The sequence below is a fragment of the Pavona decussata genome, unplaced genomic scaffold (assembly GCF_977016875.1).
Source record: "Pavona decussata unplaced genomic scaffold, jaPavDecu1.1 SCAFFOLD_167, whole genome shotgun sequence".
In the NCBI taxonomy this organism is placed as follows: Eukaryota; Metazoa; Cnidaria; class Anthozoa; order Scleractinia; family Agariciidae; genus Pavona; species Pavona decussata.
This window is the reverse complement of record NW_028145578.1, coordinates 193,479-210,398: the sequence shown is the minus strand read 5'-3', so window position 1 is coordinate 210,398 and position 16,920 is coordinate 193,479. Positions and strand designations below refer to the sequence as shown.

The 16,920-nt window shown below is 39.1% G+C and overlaps 2 long non-coding RNA genes and 1 pseudogene across 3 annotated transcripts in view; 2 read left to right on the top strand and 1 right to left on the bottom strand.

Annotated features, from left to right (window-relative positions):
• The window catches only part of LOC146464217 (cyclin-dependent kinase 7-like), an 85,544-nt pseudogene that overhangs the window by 2,449 nt on the left and 66,175 nt on the right, over positions 1-16,920 (bottom strand). The window lies entirely within an intron of this gene.
• LOC146464221 (uncharacterized) overlaps positions 1-16,920 on the top strand; it is a 119,911-nt gene that overhangs the window by 96,992 nt on the left and 5,999 nt on the right. The window contains exon 2 of the long non-coding RNA XR_014868571.1: positions 16,619-16,695. This is a non-coding gene — a long non-coding RNA (uncharacterized LOC146464221). The remainder of the gene's footprint in view (positions 1-16,618; positions 16,696-16,920) is intronic.
• On the top strand, positions 9,517-13,021 carry LOC146464223 (uncharacterized). Its single transcript, XR_014868557.1, has 4 exons — positions 9,517-9,657; positions 10,277-10,359; positions 11,941-11,996; positions 12,662-13,021. It is a non-coding gene; the product is annotated as an uncharacterized LOC146464223 (long non-coding RNA).

The window sequence follows — 16,920 nt, the reverse complement described above, 5'->3', positions numbered from 1 at the left end:
CCGAAAGTAACGATTCCCCCGAAAGTAACGTCAAAACTTTATGGCTTCTAATGAATCCCGAAAATAGCGAGCCCCCGAAACTAGCGAACCCCCCGAAACTAGCGAGTGGCGAGTCCCCCCAAAAAGTAGCGAGACTAAGGTTTTTTTAAGTTAACTTAAAAAAACCTTAGTCTCGCTACTTTTTGGGGGGACTCGCCACTCGCTAGTTTCGGGGGGTACATACCGAATACCTTTATTGTTTTCCAATCCATAGTCTTGAAATTTTTTAATGTACAATACTAATATCTTTTTCGTGCATTGACACTGATTGATTACGATAAAGGACTTCACAACAACTGACAACAGTTCACAGCTGATGGCGTAATGTGAAAACTTAACTGTTTTGATTTCGTATTAACAACATCCGGAACTTTTCTTAAAATTAATATTAAAAACTCTACATACTGTAGTATAAAACGCATTGATGTGTCGAGGCACAAAAAATTAAAACTCACACGTCACGCTAACGCATTACAAGGAGAGCGAGTTAATTTAAAACTTGTTAGCGAATGAAAATGCTAAAACATGCGTTCAACTCATGAATGTAATTACTAAGAGGAAGCTTACTTACTATTATGGATTACAACAGTCATAAATTGTCTCCAGTGCCGGAGCGCATTATGGGAAAGATAGGTTTCTACACGTGATGACGTTACACGTTTTACGTGACTATCACGTGCACAAAATCAGATTGCTATGAATTCTATGTCCGTCTCATTACTAACGGTAAAATCTTCCGCTCCTCTTGCCGTTATACGGGTGTCTACTTTTAACCTAAAACGTCACTTTTCATAACAGAAAATAAATATCACGCATACAGCTCTTTAAATTGCAAATAATTAAAATTATTACAGTTCGAATCGTTTTCTACTACTAATAGCGCGCGCAGTGCAAATTGAATAATTACGTTTGTCTATTATGACGTAAAAAATCATCACTATAACAACTGAAACTTTTCTCGTTTCGCAGGAAGTTTTATTACGCCGCAAAAGTTTGAAAAATTATTTTTCCACAAGTGAAGACTTGATATTTTTGTTGAGAAAAGCTAGCTGCAATACAAGGTAAGATACGTATTGAACTTTTTCTAAAACGAAAAGTAGATTGCGAGGAATTGCACACTTTTTTCACCCTCCGTAAAGGCCCCGTCACAAAAATTATAAGTTAATCTTAGGGATCAAGCGGTTCATGCCAGAAAATATATATTTTCGGTCTATTCAGAAGGCCTAAATCACCTCAGAAACCGATTTGCACTCAAGGGATAAAAATGGCGTTTGCTTTGATACTTTGCCATTAATTATCGTGGGTGACAAAAAAATTTGGTGCGAAATGTAATTTCCCGTGTGAAACTACAATTTGTCCTTCATGATATTAAACGGTAACCAAACGGTATATTCATGAAATAAGGAAATAATTTCATTTGCGTTATTTACTTATTTGTTAGATTACTTGACAAAACGCGCGTAAAATTGGTTACCCATAGTAAAACATAAGCGACCTAAGAAATTTAATTCCTTTTGTTATAATTAACGAAAAGATGAAAAATTTCAAGAGAGGAAAGGAAAAAGCTGCGTTACCGTCTAGATATGTCCCTCTTAAAAACTCGGAAACGATCCTGAAGAAAACACATGTATCCAATAATATTTCCGCAAGTTGCACGGATTCATGTCACACATTACAAGGCCATTCAATTTGTCTTCCGAAAACATGACTGAAGTTGCGACACGACACGTATAATAACGACTCTGTCCTTAAACGTATTGTCAAACGTTTAATTAACAAATAAGAAAGGAAACTAAAAGTTTTCTCCTGAAACTTGAAAAATGTTGCAGAAAGGCAAATATGATTCAAATAAGAATTTATTCGCGGTGAATGGCAGCTAATGTTACACCTTATTTAACCGTCCATGCAACTTCAAATGTCAACAAGTATCGTTACCAACCTCTATCATAAAATTGCCTTAACGTCGTACTATTATAAGTTTAAGTTTCTTATGCCACAAGGGTGCAGTAGAGAAACGATTTTGTAAGTAATTATCCTTAATTTTTTACAAGAGAGACATTGCAAACCGGGATTTTCTCCTAGGATCATGGCTTCTAGCGAAATATTTTCATATACTCAAGAAGAGCTCATCAGAGTAATAGAGCATCAACATGGCGAAATTCAAAGCCTACTTAATGAAAGAGGCTGGCTGCATGAAGACAGCAACATGCAGAGGAGCCAAGCACAAGAATGTTATGACAAACTTCTGGAGTGGCAGGCGTATGGAAACGGCCTTAAAAAGGATCTTGAAAATTTGAAAAAACGAGACGAAAAATGGAAGGAGGCACTGACAAAAGCCGTGGACAAACTAAACACGGAAAGAGAAAACTTCACCAATCTTGAAAATTTATATTCTTCTTTAAAAGAGAAAAACAAACAGTTAAAAGAAACTCTCGAGTCGGCATTCATCCTCGGGAGAGGCATGTATGAAGAATATTGTGCTTTGTACAATAACTACACGTTTCTTCTCAATTATGCGTACTGGATTCAAGGCGGTTGGAGTGAGCCACTTGCAATTTGTCAAGGTCAAAAGGAAGGACACCCTACGCCAGCCACCCCTGTAGAAGAATCCTTTCCCGCCACCGCGACCCTTCCTCCCGAACGCTGGTCAGCCATCTCCCCCAACATGCCAACCACCCAATCCCGTCAGAGCCCGCTTTTCATCCGGATCAATTGCCCTTGGAATGTTGGAGCTAACGCCAATGACAAGGTTCCATACATGTCAGCAATTCAAGTTCCACGTGTGCTAGCTATTAAAGCTCCATGCTCATCGGCGAATAACACTCCATGCGTGGCTGATACCAGCTCAGACCCCATGCTTGACAGAAATTAAAGCACTATGCCTGCCAGAGATTGAAGCTACATGCCTTTCAAAGGATAAAAGTCTATGCGTTTCCGAGGTGAAAGCTCCTTGTGAATCAGAGAACCAAGCTTTACTCGTGCAAGATAATGAAGCTCTATGCGTGATTGAAAACATTGATACTGAGTCTGCAGGAAGTGCCCATCTGTCTATTAATGAATCGCTGACCGGAAAATCAACAAGCAAGGTATGATACGAGTATAATAATATTTCTTTCCGACCATCGCCGTGTTTTTTTATGTGTTAACATGTATAGTTGTCAAGTGGCACATATGGGGGACCCCGGTCCCCATCTTATTATCAAAGAAAATCACTCACAGATGGCTCGAAGCTCTTTTGGATCTCGTTAAAAATTTTCCCCTTCGTTTCCGGGGCCTCCACTTCACAAAAACCTTGGGTTACGCTACTCATCACATTTATGGCCATCAAATTAAATGTTAATTTTTTCCCAAAACAGTCTTTAGTAGCAATGGTACAATTTTTTGAAGATGAGCGACCTATTAACGACACAACTTCGACTTAAATATTAATAATTTTGAGTAAAAAGTCTCTTTGCTTTATATGGTGGCGTGAATTCCAGTTAAAAAAAATTCTACATGGATTTGACGACAAACCAAAGCCTCGTCGAAATTGTGCTCAAAGGCTCCTATTTGTTCCTCCCACGAGGATGGATTCGATTCAATTATCTGCTTCTCTAATATTATGATGTTCTCTCTGTTATTGTTGTATATTGTTAGGATGCTATGTCAGTTAGCTTTTTCTTTTTTTTTTTTTTTCAGCCAAGAAGTCGTTTCCAAAGATTGAAAAGATGGACGAAGAAACATTTCTTGTGTTGTTACAGCAGCGCGGATAAAGGCAACAGATCCGCTGCTGTTCCCCCCTTCCCCCAACACTAAAAAAAAAAAAAAACATAAAAAGAAAAAAAAAATTCAAAAAAAGGAAAAGAAAACAGAATTCTTATCGCAATGGGCCTGACGATGAACCGAAGCAAGCCAATTTCAGAATGGTGCGCGGATTCCTGTTTTATAAAAAGGTAAAGTACTATTGTTTTATTTTCAGTTTCGACGCCTGTCTTAGCAGGGCTTTCGGCAAAATTTTCGGAGATTCAACGATCTTAAAATAAATATTCAAAACGTGTTTAGTTGGCTACGGTCAACCTGTATCCAATAAGTGCAATTGTAATAATTGCTTTACTTTAGTTTTGTTTCGTTTAGCATTTTTATCTATTATTATTATTATGCGTGTTTGAACACTTTCATGAGATTTGCGTAATACAAATTGCATTGTTATTATTTGTTATTATTGATATATCGTCCAAGATAATAACTTACTTATGCTTGGAGGAGGGGGGAGTGGGGTTCTGTCTTAATTCTTTTATTGTCCTGAATCCATGCTCCAGAAATGACGTACTCTCATTCCAACTCAACGATTTTATTATGAACAGAGTCACAGAGCAGGTGCTGCCTGGGCTTGTGTGGGAGCTGAGAGAGCTACAAACCACAAGTATCCTGCAAGGAGACTATGATATGAAGATAAAAGGACAGGATTACTGCACATCCAAAGAGAATCAGGTTAGTTTTACACACAATTTTAGAAGACTGTAGAGTGCATGTGGATTTGAAAAAAGGGACTACCATGAAACAAATCGAGTTTATGGTCAGAGAGCCAGAGAGGACTTAAACTGGGGACTTCCTGGCTACAAGTCACCACATTGTTTTTATTCTTTCTGTTGGCTACTTACTTAAAGAAAACTCATTCAGGATTTCAACTGTGCCAAAGGACAGCTAAAAGACACTACTCTTCCGTTGGTGCTATAAATGCATTGTTTTCTATAATTGAAAAATTGACTGAATTTACTTACAGTTTACCATTCAGTCCAAATTGGATACAACTGAACAAATATTATGTACGTGTAACTGTCTTCTCTGCCAGCACTCACGTTTTTAAATATTTGAAAGAATAAAAATATCGAGCTGTGAACACATGTACTTCTTGCGTACCTATGGTTACCCTTCATTCTTTTCGTCCCCAGGTCCTTTTCTCAGATAGCTCAAAGATGTTGGAGAGGGAACTGTTCGCGTATTTGTTCACGGCTCCTTCTCGTCTGAAGGGAGCAATCATTTTCATTAAAATGAAGAACGCATGCGCAATGCAGGTGAACCTCTCAACGGAGAAACTGGTCGAGGGTCGGTATCCTCAACTGCTCCCGTTAGGAATACATTGCGGGTAACGATCTAAGGGAAATTCTACCGCGTCCGGGGCAACCGACGCGCTACCTTCTATGGCAGTGGCGACAAATTAGCGAAGTCCGTAGCTCGCTACCGCGTGCGGGGGAACCGACGAAGTCTTAATTTGCACATCAACAAAGATTGGCGGTGAATTTAGTAGAATTATGTATACCAGCTAGAATTATCCTTCATAGCGGGATGTATCCGGCTCAGAGTGTGATGAACTAAAGCTTTAGAGCACGGTATTGGATAAATCAATTTTACGCGGCCGTTTCCAACGTCGACTGTCTTCGATGGATTTTTAGTAAAGGAATGAAGAATGCTCATATAGAACTATACTTTTGAACGCTTTTCAGTCGCCATTTTAAAAGGAAACCTTAAGAAAGACGAGCACCTCTGTCCGTGAAATTTGTTACAGAAAATAGATTCCAGTGTATTGTGTAGGGTTTTTTTCTGGGATGCAACATTGCAAATGAATGAAAATTGACGCATGCGCACAAAATTTGTGCTCGTAGCGCACCAATGTTACCACAGGAAGCCCATGTTCTTATTGAGAAAAGATTTCAGTAACAGTTGAATACCTTTTCAAAGAAGAAGAAAGATACAAAAGTTTCGTTTCTTTAAATACCACTTTTACTCCACCAATTTATCGTAAATTCTTAATATATTCAACGAGAAGCAGAAATATCTTGGACCCTCTTTCGGACAAATGTGCGTAAAAATTTCTAAAGGAGGGCTTACCTTGCTGTTAGAAGCCAATCTCTAAAGTAAGCCTTGTTGCGCTCAGGCTTAAATTCATTTTCCGTCAAGTTCTGCGGCTACTCATATAATTTACAATAAACAATTCTTTGATCTTAAATTGGGGTGTTGCTTACTCTCAATCATATGCAAAGCTGATGGAAGTTAAAACTTTTCCAGAGAACGATCCCCCTTAAAGCGTCTTAAAATCCACCACGACAATTAACTGTATAACTTAATCGCTGTGGCAACAACGCGAATGATGTCGCTGCTGATAGAAGACGCAGACGAATATAAGTTAACAATCGTGCATTTCAATCCCGGGGAATGTAATTCAATTCGTAGAAAACCGGGCAAAAATCAGTCCATCAACGCCATATTCAGCTTAGTTCCCAGGCGGTTCAGGCGGGGTCTTTATATTAGGCCTGGGTTCTATATTCGCGCGCTGACGTCATTGAACCGACTTGAGAGTCCACTAACTACATGATACCAAATTCGACTGTAAACTTCGGTTCCTCAGGTACCTTCCGTAAGGAAAACAAATGGTGTGATTCATGTTGAACCTTTCAAAAAGCTTTAAATTTTAAGCATTGACATGGCCTTTGAGTGAAAGCGAGGCTGGAGCTTCATGTAGAAAATTATGGAATACATCCATCCAAACTTGGGTCTTCATTGGGTGGCCCATAGCAAAAACAGGACAAAATTCTTTGACCAGTAAGCGTAGTAATTGCAGCATAAAATGATCTCAAGCGTTTGCAGCTCGGCTTCCAATTCAAATTTAAATTCTTTGACAGCTTTGAAGGAGGCTTTTATGATTGCGATAAGAACTCTACCACCACCTCGAAAAGACCGATCTCTCCTAAATATTGTGAAGCCAGAATGCAATATTTCAGAGGTTCCCATATTTTGGTTCAACCACGTCTCATTGGCGCATATAACATTAGAGTTTTCGGCGTACACCAGGTCCTGGAAGCTATGGAGGTTACACACGGATTGCTAGTTTGTTGTGCTGTCTTTGTGATAACTTTTTAAGTTTTTGGCATTGATCACGAGGCAATTGATCTTACCAGCAGTCGAAGTAGAAACCGATCCAGGGTTAGGATTGATGTCACCAGACATCAAGGGGCAAAAAGTAGCATCTGAGTTGTTGTAGTTACAAACGTGGGACATTTTCATTGCATGGCACAGTAATAAGTGTTGAACTAATAGCCAAAAAAAAACACTGAAAAATAGCAACGGCTTTCACAGAGCTCTTCGAGTGACGATCTGATTCCCTTAACAATGTCAACAATCCATCGTAGGAGCAATGGTTTTCGGGAAAATGGCAATAAAAATTGTCAAAATGAAATAAGGTAAAAGGAGTCCAAGACTAGCTGTACCTCCAAGACTACAGGTCGTTTGACCACGAGTCATCCTTCTGTCATTATATTGTTTTAGCCCGTGCGCATACTCAAACCTAAAAACGTACCACATGGAAGACAAAATGACTACATTGTCATATATGTACATGGCTGAATCCCAGTTTAAGCCAGTAAGGTGGAACTGAGTTGCCAACCAAAGGGATCTGTCTTGGGGCCGACTTTTCTCTCCCTCACTGTCTTGTCAGGGACAAGGTATCGTAAAGCAGTGCGGAAATCAAATCAGTGCGCCGAAATCTCGTGGTGCATCGTCATGGTACAACGCTCCGGCAAAAGGTCCAGAGGTACCGCTGTCGGCTGTATTTTTTCTTACTTTTTCAGCCATTTTGATATTAAGGCTGGCAAGTTGCCCGAAGACATCGTAGGGAAAGAAGCGTACATCGATGAATAGATTTACGCGCAGGGCAAATTGCAACCCTTAGGTGTCCAAGATCAAGGACCTGTTTCATAGGAAGTTCCTCCGCGAATCTGCAGAGATTTTCAGAAAAATGTCGGAGAAACATGAAACAATTGCCGTCTGAGCAGGATAGTAAAACTCGGGAAATTCTAAATCTTTTCCGTGAAAGTCTACAAAAAAATGGGAGAATATTTCAAATTTTCGGTGGAGAGGCCCATGTGTATTTTTACGGCCTTTTCGAGTGGAAGAAAAGCGCTGGTCATGTCCAGTGTAAAGTATGTCGCGAATATTACGATTGTTTTTTTTGCTGAGATATAATACAGTGGAAGCCCGATTTTACGATCGTCGATCTAACGATATTCCCGATTTAACGATCAACATTCTGTGTCCCGGCAAAAGTTATTTATAAATCGGGAGTTCGTTTACAACGATATCCCAATTTAACGAAATGATTTTGCTGTCCGCTTGCCATATCGTGAAATCGAGCTTCCACTGTAATAATAAAAATATCAGGAATTTCGTTAAAATGGGCTTTGGTGACAGGCCCGTAGCGGGGGGAGGGGCAGGGGTGGGGCTTGAGCCCCCCCCCCCCCCCCCCAGAATTTTTGGAAGTTAAAAAGCAATGTGCCCAAAAATATATAATTAAATCAAATTAATGTTTGAATTCTGACGCTGCAAGTGCCTTTTCACAACCTTTAATAGTCTGTTTACTACCTGTCAGTTTCCTTCGCTAACAGGCACTCCTATCTTGTGAATCGGAAATAAGAATCAAAATGGATTGAAATCAACCAAACTGAAGCCGTGAAAGCTGTCGAAATAAACTACTTGTTTTCTAAGACATCCGCTCATTTTAAGCAATATCAGATGTCCTTAGTTTATAACAATTTAGTGTTCCCGCGTTGTCACACAAAAAAGCCACACAAATATGTCCTCAAGACCAGAGAAAAACAATTCTCCTGCAGTCGGATTCTTACTGCCCGATTCCAAATTTAAAAAGAGAAAGAAAAATTTGTCGTCGTTTGTCTACGTCGTCCTTCAAACGTGAAATTAGGAAACTTCACGTAGTAGTCTACGTTAAAGAAAAGGCAAAAACATGTACCTAAGAGTGTGATGCAGGTGCAAAGTTATTGTTTTACTTGCTAAATCTACCGGGTTTTTTTTTATGTTCTCGTTGCATCTTAAACTCCCTAGTCAGTCTGTTTTTGAGTGACAGTGGAGGGAGGGGGGGGGGGGGGGTGTGGTAGTTTTGTTTCACTATTTTGCTAAACCCCCTCAGTTGTTTTAGCCTTGCTACGGGCCTGGGTGAACAGCGTAGTGAAACGTAACATTTTGCTCACCTTTTCGTTGTCTTCAGAGCACCAAGCACTTACAGTCCGCCATAAGTCCGCCGAGCTCAGAGAGCCCTTTTTTGGTCCAAATATTGGGGAAAAAAACGACACAGGGGCGACCACAAACCCTAATGTGAATAACTTCTGAGTCGCGGGGATTTCAGAGGTCGACGTTTCGACGACTTAAGTGATCATGTAATAAGTCATGCCTTAAGTGTTGAAAACATTGATAGCTGCTCTTCTAATTTTGTGTCATGTCTCTCTTTTGTAGCTCCTTGCCCAGACTGCCGAGTCCCTCACAAAGACTGTGTAGTCTGCCAAGCGTACCTCAAAGTCTATGGCAGGGACTTCCTGAAGTATCTTTTTGGCTATGGACCACACAGGAGAACCACCTCAACACCTGCCTACACCAGCTTCGCATCTGAACCACCAAGGCCACGGCCCCATTTACCTGACGATGATCTGTTGAATGAGTCAAGGGCATATACCAGGAAGCAGGAGAATCTTTCCACGGGAAGTGAATGGGTACGGATCATACCTGTCAACTTCTAGTCGAGACATTGATGGCCGTGTTGACAGTTTGGTTAGGAGATATACTTCTCCTGTTTCAGTAAGTCTTTCTGAGTCTACAGCTTGATGAGCATGAGGATTAAAACATGAAGAAACTTCTTCATAATATTTTAAAACGCCTTTTGAGTAGTTAAATTCACATCTTTAAAACATGTTTACACCCATGAATGGCAAGGCGAACTGGGCAAACAGAGGGACAACCAAACAAAGCAGAAATGCAAACAAACACACAAGCAGAAAAATGAGCAAGCAAAAAACTGGATTCATGAGCAAACAACATCTTCTTTCTCCTTTTGTCTTATTCACAAAAAAATGCACAGCATAAATTGAAAGGATCAAGATAGGGGGCAAGGAGTTGTGCATGTTCTTCAGTCTAGTGCCTCAAATTTTTAAAATATGTGCTCCTGCAAATTCACGCAAATTAGTTAATTATTTTGAGTTGGTAAACATGATGAAAAATCAGTGTTTGTGTCAGTTTGAAATTTAGCACGGACAGGATGCCTTGACACCAATCTGGTAAAACCTTGGCTGTTATGAGAATCCATTGACAACTGATTTCTGTACAACTCAATCAATTAATTAATTTAAGCCTGCTAGTCAATCCAACATATTTAAAGAAAATTGTATGTTGAGCTGATTTCTATTCAATCTCTCCTCAGCCGTACCGTTCAAGAAAACTCGTAGAGATGTCTGATACAGAAGATGATGACACTGACAGTCTGTTATCCTTACAGGAGCTAAGGTATGGTGGGATCTACAGAGTATCAGCATTGCATTTTAAAGTCTTGCATGCATGGCCACGTGTTAACTCCTCAACCAGATTCAAGTTTCAAGGTTCTCTGTTTGTGCTCAAGAGTTAACAATTACAGTGCGATGCGCCTTTCACTGTAGCCACACAACAAACTTCTTTTACAAGTTAGCCAATTAGGATATCTTCCTCCTTGTTTATTAAACACAAAACGACATGTTTTTAATAAATTCATTGCTGCGTTATTTGCCTGTTAAAGTTTGCAAGGAGGTGTGACCATTAATCAAATTCGCGTATCCTGATTGACTAACTTGTAAAAAAGTTTGTTGGGTGGCCCAGTAAGGCGCATCACACTGCAAGGTGTATTGCTGGTAAAACAAAGGCAAGGGTTTGAACTTTCATCACATCGTAATTAAAGGATTTTAGGCAAAACTATTGTAAGTGATGATTTTGGCTGTTTTTAAAATGTAGAGTTTGGAGGTACAGTCAACTCCCGATAACTCGAACCTTGAAGGGAAATTGAAAAAGGTTCGAGTTATCGGGAGTTCGAGTTATCGAAAAGGTTCGAGTTATCGGGAGTTCGAGTTATCGAGGGTAAAATTATATAGAAAATGACCTGGAAGGAAAGGAAAATTGGTTCGAGTTAGCGCGAGGTTCGAGTTAGCGAGGGTTCGAGTTATCGGGAGTTGACTGTAGTAAGCTCTTGTTAATTATTAACAACGGCTTACTACTTCTTAACTCTATTTCTTGTTTGACTTTGGATTAATGCTGTAATCATTAAAACTAACAAACAAAGTACAGACAGGCTAAATGGATTTCACATGGCCTACACAGAGCTGTATTTAATAATCAGACTGAATGCATCTTGTTACAGATCTGAGATCAATGATGCCCGCCTTGAATCACTTGATAGATCATTTGAAGACCCTGACCACCCCACTCTAGGAACTAGACTAGATAGAAGGTAACCATTAACATCTGACCAACACATAACTTAGCAAATACATATTGATTATTTATCGACCAGGAGGTCCTTATATTGTAGGAAAAAATTGAGCCCGCAGTCTGCCACAAGGTCCATTGCCACAGCCTATGTTCACTTATTCCTTCGCTCACTATATAGCATTCTTGGTTACCATGACCATGGTCAAAAGATAACAAATGTTTGCCAGCTCCTGGGACCAATTAGATTGTAGAATTTTCAGGACACTGTCTGGTCACAAACAGAGAAGAAAACTAAAAAATCTATTAATTTTTGGTAAAAGGTATCCTAGTAGCGACAGTATTGTGAGCTTGCAATATTAGTGACCTTAGAATTTTGGATTGAGGCTTTGTCCAAGAACTCCTCAGACCCTATATTAGGTCAAGGGGTTGGTTTCTAAAGAAACTGTGGTGCTGCGTTGGTGGGGAGTAAAAACGAATGTTTGGTTTATCAACAGAGTTGATAACTGAAGCAATTCAGACACCAGTAGGGCCTGTTCCTACAAGATGCATTTTCAATTCAGATAACAAATGCCAGTTCAATTCTTATTAAGTTCAATCTATCAATTTTCTTTTTCTGTGTCAAATTTTCAGCTTGCGCGGTTATTGATGAGCAAGTTGTATGGAATTCGCTGTTGTCCTGCATGAAGGTGAAAATACATGTTATTGATCATAGACCCAGTTTAACCTGTTGATTTTCCTTTATATGTGACTGCACACTGCAAATTTTGTCTCCTGTGACAGCTCCAAACATTTTTTTTGTGGCTACTTGTTTCAGTACACATCAGTTTTACAAGACTTCAAAATTCTATGTAGGATATTTTTTGTTTCATACATGGCAATCATAAGCAAGTTGAAGATTTGATGATTTGCATCCATGTCATACATTTTGTAATGTATGGCCAGTCACCTGAACCTATTATTAGGTCAACCCTATCCCTAGTAGATATATTTTTGTTTTTTTTTCTTTTCCCACAAAAGGGTATGACATATCATGATATAATTGCCATTGCTCTTCTTTGATTGGGTATTTAAACTGTGGTCATTCCAAAGATCCCCTGAGATGCATTCTACAAAGAAATCTACTTGAGAAAGGGTTGACTCCAAGACTAAGTATTAGAAATGGAGGCTCTATGTGGCTACTGCCAGTTACTGTAGAGATGTCATTCTAAAATATTCTTGTCATTTTGGGCCATACAGGTATACAAAGTCAAGTTTTAAAGATTCAAGATGTTTAAGATTTATTTTATTTTGTTAATGTGGTGTAAACAATATCCTTTTATAATTGAGCATTATTTTCATTTGCCTTTTGCAGTGCCACTGTGCCTCTATCGCACGACAAGTTCTGGTCTAGTCGGAAGTCAGAGTTGACAGGACATTCGCACCGTGCTGTTTTTGATAGCTCCTTACAGGAGATGTATAAAGATCTTTACAACAAAGCAAAGAATGTATAACGTTGAGAGGATCTTGAGCTACAAGCACAAAAGACAACTCAAGTGACGGTGGCTCACAATTGGATCAGCTTTGATTAGTACTGGTTTCAATAAAGTAGGCCAAGAAAGAGGGCGTGGCTGAAGAAAAGAGGGTATAGCATTACCCCCTCTACTTTGACTGGTACCTACTTGTGTAGGTTCTTTTTAACAGAAAGAAGGTAGTGACATTCAGCAATGGATGCAGCTTGGGATACTTTATAATATATCTAGGGAAAAAAAGAAAAGAAAAGAAAAAAAAAAGAAAAACTAACAACCCCCCCCCCCCCCCCCACAAAAATTAGAAAAAATGAAAAACAAACAAACAAACAAAGAATTGGATCAGTTTTTCTCTTTAAACAGGACAAGTACAGTGTAGTTGTCGCATTTATTAATTTTGCACTCCTTGGCAAAGTTGTTGAAATCCCTATTAAGCTAATCCTGGATTAACATGATTTTTTATTCCAGTTCAATTGCTAAATAATTAAGATAACTCCAAAAGATGTTTTTCCTCAGTTTTGAATTAGTCTTTTCTTTACCATTGCCTCAAAATGAGCTTTTAAAAGCATTTTAATGAGTGAGATCGAAACCTCACTTAATGTTTAATCCGGGGCTAGTACATGTTTTGTTGGCTTTCAAACAAATGGGCCCTGGCTTGCACACTAAGGAACAAAGTAATTGAAGAAGGTCCTTCCTTGATCCGCTTTACCTAGACTTGCAGCAAATTTGGTGTGAGTTGAAGCATGTGAAGGAAGGAGGTAAGGCTGACTTAGGAGGAGTCTGCAGGAGAATGGCTTATCTCCACTAGTTCTGAATAACACCAATTCATTTTGTTCCTCCTTCTGACACATCAACTAAAAAGCTAGTTTTGTGTAGTCACTTGGCATTGTGAGAGAATTTTTAAATGCTTGGGCAAGAAACCATAAAACAAGTTAAAAATATAATGTTTTGAAAATGAGATGCGCATTTCATTCTGCAGAATGCCTCCTATCTGAAAAAAAAAATTTTAATTAGTGATTCTAAGGCAGGTTTAATTCTATAAGAATTACTAATATTACATAATTTTCCTAAATTTCTAAAAGTGTGCTGCACGCTCACGTAATAGATTATTTACATTAACAGAACTGGGCAAGTCTAAAGTGGGCTGAGAATGGGGGCGAGGCATATGAAGAGTGCATGAAAGGATTGCATCGCTCCCGCATCTTTTAGGCTCGCAACAGTTCAGCTTGATATGAGTACAGCTGAAGATGCTATAAGCAGGATCTTATCTGTAAGAAGTGTAGTTTTAGCCACAAGGAACCAGAAAAAGTGCAAGTGTACCTTACATTAGGCTGAAAAAGGGGATGATGCTAAAAAGAAGAAAGAAAGTATGGCATCCTCCCCACCTTGCACAGAAATTTTCTTGTTCCTAAGTGTCTTGCATCAGTATATCTATACCATTTCAATTGGTAATTACTTGTCTTGTCTTCTTAACAGAGTGCGGTGCTCTGTTGTTCTTACAAGTGTCTTGTCGTTTTTCTTGCCACTTTCTGTCATTTATGCAAATGTATGGAAATTGTGCAAAGCTCATTTAAATGTATCGTGGGCAAATTTTGGAGTTCTTAAGTGGGCAAATGTAAAGTAGGATGAGAAAGGGGCAAGGCATATGAAGAGTATGTGAAAGGATTGCTTTGCTTCCACTGCTTTGAGGCTTGCCTTAGTTCAGTTTGTTCTGAGTACAGCTAAAGATTTTATAAACAGGATCTTATCTGTTAGTGTAGCCATGAGGGGCCAGACAAAAATGGTGCAAGTCTACCGTAAATAATCAGACAAAAGGGATGACGCCAAAAAGAAGGAAGACAGTATGGCATCTTCCCCACTTCAATAGTTATGACTTGCACCAAATTTTCTTGTTCCTTAGTGACTTGCATCAGTATTTATACCATTAAGTGATAACATGTCTGGGTAGGCTAAATTAACAGGGTGCAGTGCTCTGTTGTTTTTACAAGAGTTTTCTGTCATTTATGCAAATTTATGGAAATCAATGCAAAGTTCATGCAAATGTTAATGCAAGTTTTTGAGCTAACTATGTCATTTTTTGTCTTTGAATTGCCTACAGTAGCTGCAATATTGAAGTAATGTTGAGGCAACTGTATTCATAAATTAGTCAAAGTAGAGAGGTTTTCTATCTAAAGAGAAAAATCGTTTTCTGAAACAAGGGGGTGGGGTGACTACAGAGTGTTGAATATTGTTACTTTCTGTTTAAGAGATTTTCTGTCTTGTTTGAAAATATCAAGTTAAACAAATTCTGTTTTATTGTTACCATAGGTTTTACTTCCAAAGTTTTTAAGACTATTTATATAAACGTGATAACTTATTATAAAGGGAACTTTCTCGTTGATTAAGCAACAAAAAAGTAGTTATAATCTTCATATTGTCATTAGCAGTTTTTAATGAACCCCTTTCATTGTAAAAACAAATTAAATTAAACTAATATTGAAAAAGAGTTTGAAGTGGCCCCATATTTTCTTTGACTTGAGAAGGCTTGTTAGTAATTAGGGAGCGTATTTGGTCCTGAATTTCGCACATCTGATAGGGGCATCGAATGGTCTTTGCGAACATGCGAGCAGTGTGTTTATTTTTGCGAGCACGAGCACTTGTCAAATTGTTCTTAAAAGGATGCGAGCAGTTGCAAGCGAGCAGATGCGAGCACGAGCAAGCGAGCACCCGTGTAATTTTTGCGAGCAATTCGAGCAAAGGCCAAATTTTGCGAGCACTTTAAAATTGAACGGGACCATTCGATACCCCTTCTGATCAAGTGCACCAATTAGAATGTCTGAGTTTTGCATTCCATTCCAGCGCTATCTTGGGATCCAGGAAGGACAAGGTCAGAATCAAAAGTGATGACGTCATGTATGCAAGGAAGGTGCCTACTATTGTTACTGCGCATCAATCAGCGCATCTCGTGATACTCGGTTTCCTATGGGTGGGGGCTACTAATACAGGGTTATTTTTGCCCTGTTTAAATTATCCGGGGAAAGCAGAACTTAGCAAGTGCGTCTGGTATCCAAAAAGAAAGTTGGGGGTAACCATGCATTTTTCAGAGATAATATAGCTTCAATTTGGAAAAAACGCTATACATTGCTTTTTATTTTACTGCTTTATTGAATAATTGTTGCTTTATTATCTCTAAAAAATGCGTTTCCCGCATAGTCATAAACCGCGCAAATGTAGCAGTAGGCACCGTCCTTAATATATGCAGTTTGATTTGCCTGGAACATAATATGCTCAATCAAGAGTAAATAAGGGGACAGATAGAAAACCAGGGGCGTTGGCTGGGATATTTGAATTTTTATACATCGTCCAAACGGAGGTCGGTTTCCCGGGACGTCCGCAAACGGTAAGTGTGACGTCACGGTTCGTGAGCCACGGACGGCAACCGGAAGTCGAATGTTTCCTTTTTTCGGCGCGGTTTTGCTCCTTACCAGGGATAGGAAAAGCCCTTGGACTGTGGCTTACAAACGCGATGACGTGAAAACGCTCCAAAAAAGGAAAAAAATCCAATTTGATGCCAAGAGCCTACTCACTTCAGGTTGGCCTTTTGTCAGGAGTTTGCCGCCACGTGGTGTCATCGCGTGTTAAATTTTGTTGACCCAAAAAGCCTTGCAACCCCATAATCAACATGGCCGCAGGTTTCTCATCTCTCATCTGAATTTGAAGGTATTTACTTTGAAAAAGTTTCCGTTTTGACGTCGTTATAATTGTGGTTTAAGTTTTAAATGCATTTAAAGTGTGATGAAGAAACTATATTTGCCATTTTTCAGGTGTTTGCATGGTTCTAAGTTTGTGTTTGAATGCGGCCTGAACTAAACTTTACCAGGAAAACATCGCGAAGCGGGAGGTAAGCTTAAGCTTACGGCTGTAGGTCTTCTTGAAACATGAAACATCTGATAACGTATTTACGAGTTGAAAGCTCTCCGAAATGACAGAGTTTTGATTAATTAACTCCTGGATTAAAGCTGTAGAATTTACATTTATTTACATTTACATGTTATTAGGTCGGTAAAATCCTGATCAGATATCACACCAACCGTAAAAATAAATAAAATTAGCAAATGAATAAAAT